Source organism: Lepisosteus platostomus, chromosome 15, assembly GCF_059453375.1.
Source record: "Lepisosteus platostomus isolate fLepPlt1 chromosome 15, fLepPlt1.hap1, whole genome shotgun sequence".
NCBI lineage: Eukaryota > Metazoa > Chordata > Actinopteri > Semionotiformes > Lepisosteidae > Lepisosteus > Lepisosteus platostomus.
The window spans coordinates 7601086-7615249 of NC_142625.1; the positions used below are offsets into that span (position 1 = coordinate 7601086).

Sequence of the window (14164 nt, forward strand, 5' to 3'; positions counted from 1 at the left end):
CCCTCTCTCTTGCCTGCCCGCCTGCCTTCCTGCCAGTCCCGGGCGGGGGCCCTGCTCTTTGATCTTCTGTCAACGGCCCGACAACGACCGCAGCCGCAGGGGGCGCCAGCCGCCCGGCCTCCTTAGCTTAGGCCCCTCCCACCGGCAGCAGCTGCGCCCAACCGGCTGCAAGCCAAAGCCGAGCGCCAGCACCTGCGGGCAGAGGCAAGGGGCAGCTCTCTCTCGGGAGGGAGGGAGGGACGGGGACGCGCGCGCACACACGCCTGCCTGCCTGCCTGCCGAAAAAAAAGAAAGAAAAGGTGGATATACTAAGTTTTTTGGAGGGAAAACGCCCAGCTGTCGAAAGGGGCCCGCCTGCAGGGACGGGGACGGACACGCACGCAAGCAAGCAAGCAAGCAAGCAAGCAAGCAAGCAAGCCACGCCTGCCTCCCTGGGAAAAGGCTGAAAAACCTAAGTTTTTTGGAGGGAAAACGCACGGGAGCCGAAAAGGGGGCCGGCCTGCTTGCCCAGAGAGTCGAGACGCGGGAAAGCGCACAGAGGGAGCACGGGAACCGAGAGGGCGAGAGAGAGACAGAACACAGAGACACACAGATGGGGGACGAGGGACGAGACCCGAGAAGAAGGAGCTCCAGTCCACTTCGCTTGCTTGCTCGCTCGCTCGCTAGCTAGCTAGCTACCTAGCTACCTACGTCTGTCTTTTCACCGCTGAGAGAAGGTGGTGCACCGCTCCCGGAGGCGCTGCAATACCGGGCCGATGCGTGGAGAGGACGGAGCAAGCTCCTGATCCAGCTCCCTGTTCCAAAAATCCGTTTAATATGTGGTCCCCCGATGGGGGACGTATCAGATATTAAACTGATAAGAACAGATTTTTTTTTTTTTTTTTTTTTTTTTATTATAAAGATACAAAACCACAAACAACAATCAGCAACAACCCCGAAACCATGTCATACTAATGAAAATAACCCCTTCCACCTCTCTTTCGCCGCAGCGAATCCCCACCGCAAAATATCCCATTTCACCCGACAGATTATATCGTGCTTTGCTTTGTATACCACAGCAGATGGCGCTCCACTCACTCCGTGCTCTGTAAGGTCCTTGCGTGAAGCCCAAAGATGATATTTGACCAGACTGATTAACAGACATAACAAAAAACTTTGTCCCCATCGGCGCGGTTTCGAAATCCCCCGCAGTATCACATGACTTGTTACATTAAAATCCGGTTTAACCTTTCTCAGAACCCCCCCACACAGATCCCAGACCCGTCGTGCAAAATCACAATCCCACAACACATGTTGAATTGTTTCTGTCTCACTACAATCAGAACGTGGACATTTGTCCTGTCTAGAGAGGCTGTGGCGGTGTAGCGTCTCCCTGACCGGGAGCCTCTTCCACAGGATGAACCAATTCAGATCTTTCAGTTTATTTTCTAATCCTACTGGCTGGTTCTGCCTCCACACTTCCTCTGTAATACCCACCACTGCTGAATCCTCTCTAGTTGTTGCGAGTTGGTACAGTGCTTTGTGATTTACAGACACAACCCCTTCTTTAGCACCTGGGTACTTCTTCAACCACTGCACTGCATGTTTGTAGTGCCATGGTAATTTCTCAGCTTTCGGTGTCGTGTTAGTCCAGACCACCAAGTGCTTCACAGCAGACGAAAACCACAAACGAGTGAAATAAACACACAGGTGGTCCGGACTTTCATGTAAAATCTTGCACAAACCGGCGACAAACAAGGCGTCCAATTTTACCGGCAAGTCAGGCACCGCTCTGCCTCCCTCTTCCACCGGCCTGCACATGTCCACCCGCTTGATGTATTCGTACCCTCCGCCCCAGATGAAACGGAAGATAGCCCTCACCAGGTCTTTACGAAACCTGGGAGGCAGCGGGAACACCCAGGCCAGGTGAAGGAGCAACGGCAGGACATCCACTTTCACCACCAGCACTTTCCCTACGTACGTCAAGGGTCTGCTCTGCCACAACCCCAGTTTTTGCTTTACTTTAGAAAGCTTGTTTTCCCAGTTAGCTATGGCAGAGCCACTGGACAGGAAACTGATGCCCAAGATCTTAATGGGACCTGATTCCAGCGTGAGGCCTCCGACCACATCTTGTCTGTCTTTCCATTTACCAAAATATTTAACCGCGCACTTACTTTTATTGAGCAGTGCTCCTGTGGCTGCCGTCATCTTATCCACAATCTGCAGAACTTGGAGAAGACTCCTGTCTGAGGTAAGAAGCAGCGTTACGTCATCTGCATAGGCCGCAATTTTTGCCTGTAGCCCACCACTACCGGGAACTACCACACCTTCCACCCAGGGGTCGCTTCGGATCTGTTGCAGGAAGGGCTCCAAGTATAATACATAAAGTAAAGGGGACAGGGGGCACCCCTGCCTCACACCACAACTCACCACAAACCCTGTCCCCAACCTTCCATTAACACTGACCTTGCTGACAACCTTGTTGTATAGTATCTTAACCCATCGAATAAAACTCTCGCTGATTCCTAATCTTTTAAGAACCTCCCACAGGAAGGGGTGATGGACCCTGTCGAAAGCTTTACTTTGGTCCAAATTAACTAGCATAAGCTCGAGGCCCCTCTCCTCTACCCATTCGATGGCATCTCGTACAAGCTGAAGATTCCAAAACAGCTTCCTACCTTCGACGCTACACGTCTGTTCTCTACAGACTAAATTGGGCATCACCTTCCTCAGCCGCCTGCTTAGCACCCTAGCCAAGATCTTATAATCGGTGCAGAGCAGTTGGATCGGCCTCCAGTTTTCCAAATCTTCCTTAGGGCCTTTTTTGTAAACCAGAGTTAAGATTCCCTTTTTCATAGTCCCTGCAAGTTCTCCTGACATCAGGATCTCCTTAAAAACCTCCAGAAGCATAGGCTGCAAGGTAGCCCAAAACACTGAATAAAAATCAATAGGCAGACCATCTATACCCGGAGCTGTGCCCTTCCGCAACCCCGACATTGCTTCCTTTAGCTCCTCACCTGACACGTCGCCATCTAAATCATCGGCGCTCACGATCTTCTTACCTATCCCTGACAGTAGTTCTTCCCACACGCCAGTGTTCACCGATTTTTCCACAAACAGCTCTTGATAAAAATTCGACGCACAACTCACCATACCCAATGGGTCAAAAGTAACAGTCCCATCTTTCTGTTTTAAACCTTCGATCAATGTCCGTGCTTGCCTAGCTCGCACCGAACTAAAGAAAAGAGCCGAGCACTTCTCGTTATTTTCTATTAGGTGACCTTTAATCCTAAAAAGAAAATCCCTAGCTCTTGTTGTCCACCATTCTTTCATTTTATGTCTAAGCTCTGCAGCCTTCTGTGCATCAAATGCCTTACCTTGATTAAATGCTTCATACAGATTCTGCAGTTCACATTGCAGCTGGTCTATTTCTTCCTTTTCCTGCTTTTTCCTGACACGGCAAAATCTAATAGATGCCCTACGCACTGCCCTCTTACACGCCTCCCACCAGTTTACTGCAGATGTAAATTTCCATCTACTGTTATCGAAAGTCTCCAATACCGTCGTTATCTGACTTCGATACTCGACCTCTGACAATACCTTGATGTTTAATCTCCAGAAGCCTGATCTAGGCCCGGAGTTGTCAGAGGTCATATAGACAGACAGCAGCATGTGATCAGAAAACCACACTGGAGTTACCTGTCCAGCCCGTGATGACCCTCGCATGGTGGTGAAGATATAATCCAGTCTTCTAAAACTGTCCCTGCCGTTGCTCCAGGTGTAGTTTTTAGAGGTCGGGCCAGGAATGCCAAAGCCATCCTGCAACTTAAAGTTTGCTACCAGCTCCCTCAAGACACGTGCCCCTGCCCTATTTGTGTCGCCGATATCTATATTAAAATCTCCGCCCATAATCACCGTTCTATTTGTGTAAAGGAGTGGCTCGATTGACTTAACAAAATCCGCCTGTAGGCGTCTTTCCGCCGGCCCATATACCGCAATCAGGCGTACCTTTAAGCCATCCCACACCCCATCAACAACCAATAACCGCCCCGGAACAACCGAAAGGACATCATTACACACAAAATTCGACAAACCACACAAAATCCCCACCCCTGAAGAGTGCACGCCCCCAATACTCCACCAAGACTGTCCTATTTGCCACTCTTTCTTAAAAGCTCTAATGTCCCCCTGCGATCCTAAATGGACCTCCTGGAGAAAACAAAAGCCGAACCGGCGCCTTCCGAGATCATCGAAGACGCCCGCCCGCTTCACAGGGCTCCTCAATCCCCTGACATTAACCGTACAAATTAAACAATTCATGGCGGGTCGTGGAGAGCTTGTACTTCCACCTCACCTGCCCGGCTAACCACTGGATACCCTGATTCCCCAGATGCCGGATCACTCTCCTCCTCCCCGGAGTGCTGCGAGCTCTCCTCTCCCGAGGAAGACATCTCACACTCTGGATCCTCGGATTCCTGTGAGTGACCGGATTTCTCCGTCTCCGCCTTGCCTCCTGGTTCAGCTTCGCTCCCCTCACTACTTACGTTTGGGTCACCTTGCCCAGGCGGGATGGGTTCTTCGCTGACCACCACCTCCTCCATTTCTGCAGGGGTGGCCATAGCAGCAATAGGATCACCACTTTCCGCCTCTAGGCTTTCCTCTGGGCCCTTCTTTTGCACTCTAACTCTTCCTGAGGCCTTCTTACATGGTCTCCTAACCACCCCCCCCTCACCACCCTCTCTTTCTACTGCTAATACCGGGGTTTTGTCTGATCTTAAAACCATCTCCTCACTACCCTTCTCCTCTACTCCATCAGAGTCACTGCCTGGAGTCTCTATAGGCAGTGCCTGAAACCGATTTTGAGTGCTAATTCGGGCCCGGCGCAAATCAGGACCCTTTGACCTTCTCTCTCCCTTCCTTTTAGCAGACCTGCTCAAGACTGGAGACCAGCTAGGAGACTCTGGCCTCTCCTCAGGGACCATATCTGCCCAAGATCTGGATTTTACAGGCTCCGAAACCTCTCCACCCGCCTTCTCAACATTTTGCCCCCGACCTCCCTTGCCTCCCTCCTCAGGTTTCCCCTGAGACCCCCGGAAGATTACTGGTCCGCCCGATGGGCCCGGTAAGTCCAGCCTCGGGTCCTCAACGGGAACCTTCACAATGTCCGCAAAACTTTTTCGTTTCCTGGGACATGAACGATACATATGTCCAGCAGACCCACACAAATCGCAGGTCATGACTTGTTCACAGTTTTTAGCCTCGTGACCTGCCATACCACACCTCCTGCAGAGTCCCCCCGGACAGTTCGCTGCAATATGTCCCAACTGCAAACACTTTTTACAGGTCAGTGGCTGGCCAGGGTAGAATAGGTAACCCCTGTTTGAACCAATTCTAAAGAAGGCAGGAGGGTGTAAGACTCCCTCGTCCCCCGATGGCTTCGGTCTGAGCCTGACCATATACCTCCTCTTCCCGGTCCAGACTCCCACCCGATCTATCACTTTAACTCCTGCCCCCTGAATGTCTACAAATCTTGATAGAAACATCGCAACGTCTCTCTCTGGTAGCAGTGTATTAAACACATGTACGGTGAGAGTCCGCAGTTCCCTTGCAAAGAGCGGTTCTATCAGAAAATTCTTCAGTGGAACATAGTCTTTGCCAAATTGGGCCTTACGCCACACGGCCTCACACAGTTTATCCGACTCCATGGTTAAATCAAATATTCCCTTGTTCACAAAGTCCTGCAAACTGGTAATGTCCTTCACCTGAACTCCCAGAGCGCGAAACAATACATCCTGTTCGAACTTGTCCCTGTTCTTCCAATTCTCCTTTTCTTCCTTGGTCTTCACCACGAAGCGCACTGTGCGCCGCATCTGCCCCTCTCGGGACAGAGGGTGCCCAACCGCCGAGTCGCGGGTCCACTCACCCGCCGCCGCCGTCTCTGCTGCCGCCGCCATCCGGAAGCCCCACTTCGCCCTCTGGGCTCAACCCAGAGCGACTACCCGTGGTAGCTTGTGGACCCTCGGCCTCCTTCCTCCTCCGGTAAGGTTCTCCTCCGTCTCCCGGCTGGCTCTCCTTCTCCTTCCTCGCCGTCACCGCCGTCACCGCCGTCGTCTTCTTCCCCGCCGTCGTCTTCTCTTCCCCTGACTTAGTCCTCTAGCCGCGGGCATGCCACGTGCTATCAGATCTAAGCCAAAAGGCCGAGAAGCGATGCCCACAAAGGCGCGGACCGACGCGCGGGCGTTCCGCTGGCGCACAGTGGCGCAGGCCGACTCCTCTGGAGCCCGGGACCCGCGCAGCTGCCGGCCTCCCTGCAGCCAGAGGCCTGCCGCGGGACTCTGCTCCCCCTCTCTCTTGCCTGCCCGCCTGCCTTCCTGCCAGTCCCGGGCGGGGGCCCTGCTCTTTGATCTTCTGTCAACGGCCCGACAACGACCGCAGCCGCAGGGGGCGCCAGCCGCCCGGCCTCCTTAGCTTAGGCCCCTCCCACCGGCAGCAGCTGCGCCCAACCGGCTGCAAGCCAAAGCCGAGCGCCAGCACCTGCGGGCAGAGGCAAGGGGCAGCTCTCTCTCGGGAGGGAGGGAGGGACGGGGACGCGCGCGCACACACGCCTGCCTGCCTGCCTGCCGAAAAAAAAGAAAGAAAAGGTGGATATACTAAGTTTTTTGGAGGGAAAACGCCCAGCTGTCGAAAGGGGCCCGCCTGCAGGGACGGGGACGGACACGCACGCAAGCAAGCAAGCAAGCAAGCAAGCAAGCAAGCAAGCCACGCCTGCCTCCCTGGGAAAAGGCTGAAAAACCTAAGTTTTTTGGAGGGAAAACGCACGGGAGCCGAAAAGGGGGCCGGCCTGCTTGCCCAGAGAGTCGAGACGCGGGAAAGCGCACAGAGGGAGCACGGGAACCGAGAGGGCGAGAGAGAGACAGAACACAGAGACACACAGATGGGGGACGAGGGACGAGACCCGAGAAGAAGGAGCTCCAGTCCACTTCGCTTGCTTGCTCGCTCGCTCGCTAGCTAGCTAGCTACCTAGCTACCTACGTCTGTCTTTTCACCGCTGAGAGAAGGTGGTGCACCGCTCCCGGAGGCGCTGCAATACCGGGCCGATGCGTGGAGAGGACGGAGCAAGCTCCTGATCCAGCTCCCTGTTCCAAAAATCCGTTTAATATGTGGTCCCCCGATGGGGGACGTATCAGATATTAAACTGATAAGAACAGATTTTTTTTTTTTTTTTTTTATTATAACAATCATACAAAAAATCACATCTCAAAATTATAACCCATACAAATCAACCAAACGTATTACACAGCTAAATCAAACCTTTTCATGAAATCAGTCCATTTTTACATAATCCCACCCCTTAAACCCATCACAGTATCCACCCCCGCCCCAATTTCTCCAAAACAGTCAAACAAAAACCTACCCACTTATACATTTAACAATATTGTACTAACATAGATCCCCGTCTCCATTACACTCAGCACCCACCACTAACCAACCGTGAACCAAAACCCATTACCAAACAAAGACAAAACATTCCATTACCCAAACAATCCACATTAGCATAATCCCCCCCATATGCAAAACCCGCCCTCAATTCAAACTCCTCTCGTAAACCCACAAACATTTACTCTAACATTACACTACTACCTTGTTTTTTCCGAGCCTTCTTCTTTTTTTTTGGCGAACATTCCCCCTCTTCCCTATGCCCGAAATCAAACTCTTCCCCACTACCTATTAACCTCATCCAACTAAGCCCACTCTTCCTCCCCTCCTCTTCCTCTTGTCCACCTTCAGTTCTACCATTCCTACATGCCTTAAACACGAAAAGATCATTTGCACCTTTCTCTTCATTCTTCAACCCACACACCTCCCCTCCCACGTCCCCATTCTCCCTGTCAGTTTTTCCAGTCTTACCATCTCCACTCACGCCCACATTACTCCTCCGCCCTCCATTCTTCACTCTTTTCGTGCAAGTCTCATTCGTCTCCTTACTTACACCCATCCGTACCTTCTCCACACACTGACCATTTTCCTCACCAACCTTTTCCTCTGACTTCCCTATCGGGTAACTCATACACTCTCCTATCACATGTCCCAAACCGTTGCACTTAAAGCACCTTTTCTCTTCCACACACTCTTTCACCACATGTCCCATTTTCCCACACCGTTTGCAGCGCACTGACGTGCACTGCGCAGCAAAATGTCCCCGTCCTCCGCATGCTCTGCATTCGAGGGGTTGCCCAGAATACACTAGGTAACCCCTGTGTGTCCCAATCATGAAAAAAGCTGGGGGGTATATCACCCCCTCCTCCGCTGTCTTCCCCAGCCTTAGCCTCATCAAGTAAGTCCGTTTCCCAGACCACACACCATCCTTGTCCTGGTCCCTCTTCCCAGCTCCTTGCAGATCTACAAACCGGTTCAGGAAGGAGACTATCTCTTCCTCCGGGGTAAACGGATCTGAAAAGAAAACTGTCAGTACTTTCAGGTCTCTAGCAAACATTGGCTCCACACGAAACAATTTTACTGGAAACTCTTCTTTCTTCTCCTGCACCATCCGCCATACTTCAAAACATAGAACGTCCGATACTAGAGTCACTTCAAAAATCCCACATCTAACAAAGTCCTGTAGGCAGAAAACATCTGCCAGACGCACTCCCAGACATTCAATCAGAATCAAATTCTTAAACCTGTCTCTGTCCCAAACCGTCGATCCATCCAGGCGCCTCAGTGAGAAACGAAGGGAGTTCTTCCGCTGCTCGTTCCTCGCCCAAGGGTACCCCGCCATCGCTCCAACCATGTCGTCGCTCCAGGTACGCAAAAACACCGTCCAACCACGCAAAATTTCCTCGCCGCCGCCGTTCCAACCTTCTTGTCTCCAACCTTCAGCCGTCGTTCCTTCCCATCAGCATTCCATCAGCATCCCTCCTCGCCTTCCCGACCCCCTGGACTAAGATCTTGGAATTGCGGGCTTGCCGGCTTAAACCTTGATCTTAGCCAAATTCTTGATCTTAGCCTGTCTTTTCACCGCTGAGAGAAGGTGGTGCACCGCTCCCGGAGGCGCTGCAATACCGGGCCGATGCGTGGAGAGGACGGAGCAAGCTCCTGATCCAGCTCCCTGTTCCAAAAATCCGTTTAATATGTGGTCCCCCGATGGGGGACGTATCAGATATTAAACTGATAAGAACAGATTTTTTTTTTTTTTTTTTTTTTTTATTGCAAAATTACAAAAGAAATTCCAAAAAACTCCAAATATACACAAAAACACATCATAAACTCAAATACACATTAGTCATAGTAACAACTTAAGTCATATCAACCCACAATTCTGTTAAACACAAAAATTCCATTCAACAGTCAACTAACAAAAAACTTCTGAATACTAACAACATTTCTCATACAATTTTCAACAAATTATTACACAGCAAAATCCATCTATTTAACTCTATTACACAGTCTCAAACCCCACTAATCTCCATACTCCCGCCCCTTATGCAAATTAAACCAAACCCCCATCCCCAAACTTACAATACATTCATTCCCTTAACCCCATTATATACAGTCTGCATCCCATCACAATTTACAAAAACATAATGAAACAGTTCCCCACCAACATCTCATTTACATTCCCACCCCTTATATTAATTCTCTACACAAAACCAGCTCTCCTCTCAATATCACACACCTCCCATCACACCCACTTAAAAACAGAACATATTCCATTAAACCAAAAACATACATAGAACAAACCCATCCTAAATACAACTAAACACAGTCATCATCTGAAACACTACTCTCACTTCCAGACCCTCTCCCTGCTTAGGGAACACCAAACCTCCATCTTTCTCCGCCACACCTCCAGCCGCCACCATAGACTCCTTCCCCGCAGACCTCTGTTCTCCTGGAGCCGCTCCCGTCCTCCTTGCAAAAGACTCTCCAGCAGTCGATCGAGCCCGGGCTGCACCTGCATAGCTCCTTGACCTTTGAAAACAGTTCTTATACACATGGCTTGCTTCACCACACAAATTACAAGATAAGGGCTTGGCACACTTCTCTGCCCTGTGCCCTATTTCCCCACACCTTCTGCAACAAATAACAGTGCATTCAGCTGCCACGTGACCCTCCGCTGCACAGTTCCGACATACAAATGGCTGCCCAGGGTAATTCAGGTGACCTCCATTCGAACCAATCATAAAGAAAGCTGGTGGGTGAACATACCCACCTTTCTCAGATGCAATAGTCCTTAAGCGCACCATGTACCTCCTTTTCCCCGTCCAGAAATTCCTAGAGTCCATAACCTTTACACCATTCCCTTGAATGTCCACAAATCTTCTCAAAAAACATACCAGCTCAGACTCTGGCACATACGGATTATGCATATGCACAGTCAAAGGCCTTAGTTCTCTGGCAAACAATGGCTCTATAACAAAATTAACAAAGGGCAAGTTCTCCTTCTGAGCTTGAAGAACATTCCATTTCTCCATACAAACTTTCTCCGAAATAAAAGAAACATCAAAAATACCTTTCCCAGGAAAATCTTGATAGCAAAAAACATCCGGTACCTCCACGCCCAAAGCTTGGATCAGCACAATGTCCGAAAACTCCTCTCTCTTCATCCTTTCGGTTCCCGGTCTCTCCTTCCATACGAAACGAACGGAATTCCGCATCCGTCCCTCTCTGCCCGACCACTCTCCGCCTGCCGAAGCCGCAACTCCGCCAATCGCCTCCATCGCTCCGTCCTCTCCCCTCCGGTTGACTCTGCCTCCAACAGCTGCCTCCACCGTCGCCTCCTCCGCCGCCTTCCCGACCCTCTGACTAAGACCTCGGAACTGCGGTCAAGCCACTTGAACCTTGATCTTAGCCAAAAGGCCGAGAAGCGATGCCCACAAAGGCGCGGACCGACGCGCGGGCGTTCCGCTGGCGCACAGTGGCGCAGGCCGACTCCTCTGGAGCCCGGGACCCGCGCAGCTGCCGGCCTCCCTGCAGCCAGAGGCCTGCCGCGGGACTCTGCTCCCCCTCTCTCTTGCCTGCCCGCCTGCCTTCCTGCCAGTCCCGGGCGGGGGCCCTGCTCTTTGATCTTCTGTCAACGGCCCGACAACGACCGCAGCCGCAGGGGGCGCCAGCCGCCCGGCCTCCTTAGCTTAGGCCCCTCCCACCGGCAGCAGCTGCGCCCAACCGGCTGCAAGCCAAAGCCGAGCGCCAGCACCTGCGGGCAGAGGCAAGGGGCAGCTCTCTCTCGGGAGGGAGGGAGGGACGGGGACGCGCGCGCACACACGCCTGCCTGCCTGCCTGCCGAAAAAAAAGAAAGAAAAGGTGGATATACTAAGTTTTTTGGAGGGAAAACGCCCAGCTGTCGAAAGGGGCCCGCCTGCAGGGACGGGGACGGACACGCACGCAAGCAAGCAAGCAAGCAAGCAAGCAAGCAAGCAAGCCACGCCTGCCTCCCTGGGAAAAGGCTGAAAAACCTAAGTTTTTTGGAGGGAAAACGCACGGGAGCCGAAAAGGGGGCCGGCCTGCTTGCCCAGAGAGTCGAGACGCGGGAAAGCGCACAGAGGGAGCACGGGAACCGAGAGGGCGAGAGAGAGACAGAACACAGAGACACACAGATGGGGGACGAGGGACGAGACCCGAGAAGAAGGAGCTCCAGTCCACTTCGCTTGCTTGCTCGCTCGCTCGCTAGCTAGCTAGCTACCTAGCTACCTACGTCTGTCTTTTCACCGCTGAGAGAAGGTGGTGCACCGCTCCCGGAGGCGCTGCAATACCGGGCCGATGCGTGGAGAGGACGGAGCAAGCTCCTGATCCAGCTCCCTGTTCCAAAAATCCGTTTAATATGTGGTCCCCCGATGGGGGACGTATCAGATATTAAACTGATAAGAACAGATTTTTTTTTTTTTTTTTTTTTTTTTATGTTTTTTTTATTACAAAAATGCAAAATACAACAAAACCAATACCCATTTAACCTCACAACCCAAACTTGAAAATCACTTAACAAATTACACTAAACGCACATCAACCTGCCCATTTCCATATTCCCACCCCTTATGCAAAAAAAAAAAAAAAAAAAACCAGGCCCTCCACACCCAGAAAACATAAACCTTCCATCAATAACCATCCAGTTCAAAACAGAAATACTTCAACTCAAATTACATTCAACTTTCAACACAGATTCATATTTCCACCTGTTTCACATCATTTCTTCACACAAATTAATCATAATCAAAAATAAAACAAACACCATAATCACAAATCATCCTATTTACACTGTCCTGCCCCTTATGCTAAACAGTTCCCTCCCAACTCAACTTCCAAACCCCTTCTCAAAACTATCAAACCCCATTTTATTAATCCGTAAAACACTTGCTGTTACCCTTTTTTCAATGTCAGATTCCCCCCATTCTTTTTTCCGTACCCTCCTCTTCTTCCTTACCCTTAACCACCCTTCCTCATTCTTCCCACCTTCCGCCTTAACCATAACCTCCCTCTTCTTCTCAGCTACCTCTTGCATTATACTAATCTGTTGTTCACTCACACTCTCCAACTTCTCCACACTCACTGATTCATCCACAGACCTTTCACTGTCTTCATCTATATCACTCGCCCGTACACTCTCCACACACCTATCACTGTCTTCATCTATATCACTCCCCCGTGCACTCTCCACACCCCTATCACTGTCTCCATCTATGTCACTCGCCCGTACACTCTCCACACTTCTTCTGTTCACAGTGACACAACTGACCCTTTTCCCTTCCCCCTTCCGTTCCTTCATCTCAACTTTTTGACAATGCTTATAACCAAAACCAATCTTCCCACAAGAATGACACCGCACACAATCTCTTGTCACATGATCCCGCGACTGACACCAACTGCATAACACTGTTGTACATTGCACAGCATAATGACCTCTATCCCCACACCTTCTACATGTTAGGGGCTGTCCCGGATAAACCAGGTACCCCCTTCGTGATTCGTTTCCAAAAAACGCAGGAGGGTGAATCACCTCCCCTCCACCTACTATATCCATATACAGTCTCACCCAAAACACCCATTTCCCATCCCACACTCCATCATTGTCCAAATCCTTCTTTCCTTCACCTTGCAAAAACACATATCGCTGCAAGAAGGAAGCAATTTCCTCCTCTGTAACAAACGGATCCGATACCCATACCGTCATCCGAAGCAATTGTCCCGCAAACATCGGCTCCACATGAAAAAGGCTCAGCGGAGCCTCCCCCTTCCTTTCTTGTACCGTCTTCCACAAATCCAAACAAAGATCCCCCGACGCCAAAGTCAATTCAAACACTCCCCGTTTGCCGAAATCCTGTAAACACATCATATCCGAAAACCGTAAATCAAAGAAACTAGTCAAAAACAACTTGAACTTATCCCTTGTCCAGTTTTCCAGTCCTTCCCGGCTCCGAAGCGAGAAACGCAGGGAGTTCTTCCTCCACTCCTTCCTCGCCCAAGGGAACCCGGCCATCGCAACAAACGCCATCCTCAGCCCACTTCCGATCTCTCCAAACAATCCTGACGTCCTCTGGTCTCGTCCACAGCACGGCAAATCCTCCACGTCTCCAACAGCACCGCTCTCCCGACTCCAGCATCCACGTTCCAGCCCTTCCGGTTACTCCATCATTCCGTCCATTCCATCCGTCCCTCGCCTTCCCGACCCTCTGACCAAGATCTCGGAATTGCGGGCTTGCCGGCTTAAACCTTGATCTTAGCCAAAAGGCCGAGAAGCGATGCCCACAAAGGCGCGGACCGACGCGCGGGCGTTCCGCTGGCGCACAGTGGCGCAGGCCGACTCCTCTGGAGCCCGGGACCCGCGCAGCTGCCGGCCTCCCTGCAGCCAGAGGCCTGCCGCGGGACTCTGCTCCCCCTCTCTCTTGCCTGCCCGCCTGCCTTCCTGCCAGTCCCGGGCGGGGGCCCTGCTCTTTGATCTTCTGTCAACGGCCCGACAACGACCGCAGCCGCAGGGGGCGCCAGCCGCCCGGCCTCCTTAGCTTAGGCCCCTCCCACCGGCAGCAGCTGCGCCCAACCGGCTGCAAGCCAAAGCCGAGCGCCAGCACCTGCGGGCAGAGGCAAGGGGCAGCTCTCTCTCGGGAGGGAGGGAGGGACGGGGACGCGCGCGCACACACGCCTGCCTGCCTGCCTGCCGAAAAAAAAGAAAGAAAAGGTGGATATACTAAGTTTT

The 14164-nt window shown here is 51.7% G+C and overlaps 3 non-coding genes and 1 pseudogene across 3 annotated transcripts; all 4 read right to left on the minus strand.

The window, feature by feature from the left end:
- Positions 1–714: 714 nt before the first annotated feature.
- On the minus strand, positions 715–905 carry LOC148647915 (U2 spliceosomal RNA). The gene has a single exon (XR_015927083.1). It is a non-coding gene; the product is annotated as a U2 spliceosomal RNA (small nuclear RNA).
- Positions 906–7035: 6130 nt separating this feature from the next.
- On the minus strand, positions 7036–7230 carry LOC148647916 (U2 spliceosomal RNA). The gene has a single exon (XR_015927073.1). It is a non-coding gene; the product is annotated as a U2 spliceosomal RNA (small nuclear RNA).
- A 1778-nt stretch (positions 7231–9008) lies between these two features.
- Positions 9009–9207, minus strand: LOC148647917 (U2 spliceosomal RNA). The gene has a single exon (XR_015926937.1). It is a non-coding gene; the product is annotated as a U2 spliceosomal RNA (small nuclear RNA).
- Positions 9208–11698: 2491 nt separating this feature from the next.
- Positions 11699–11903, minus strand: LOC148647918 (U2 spliceosomal RNA; annotated as a pseudogene).
- Positions 11904–14164: the final 2261 nt, after the last annotated feature.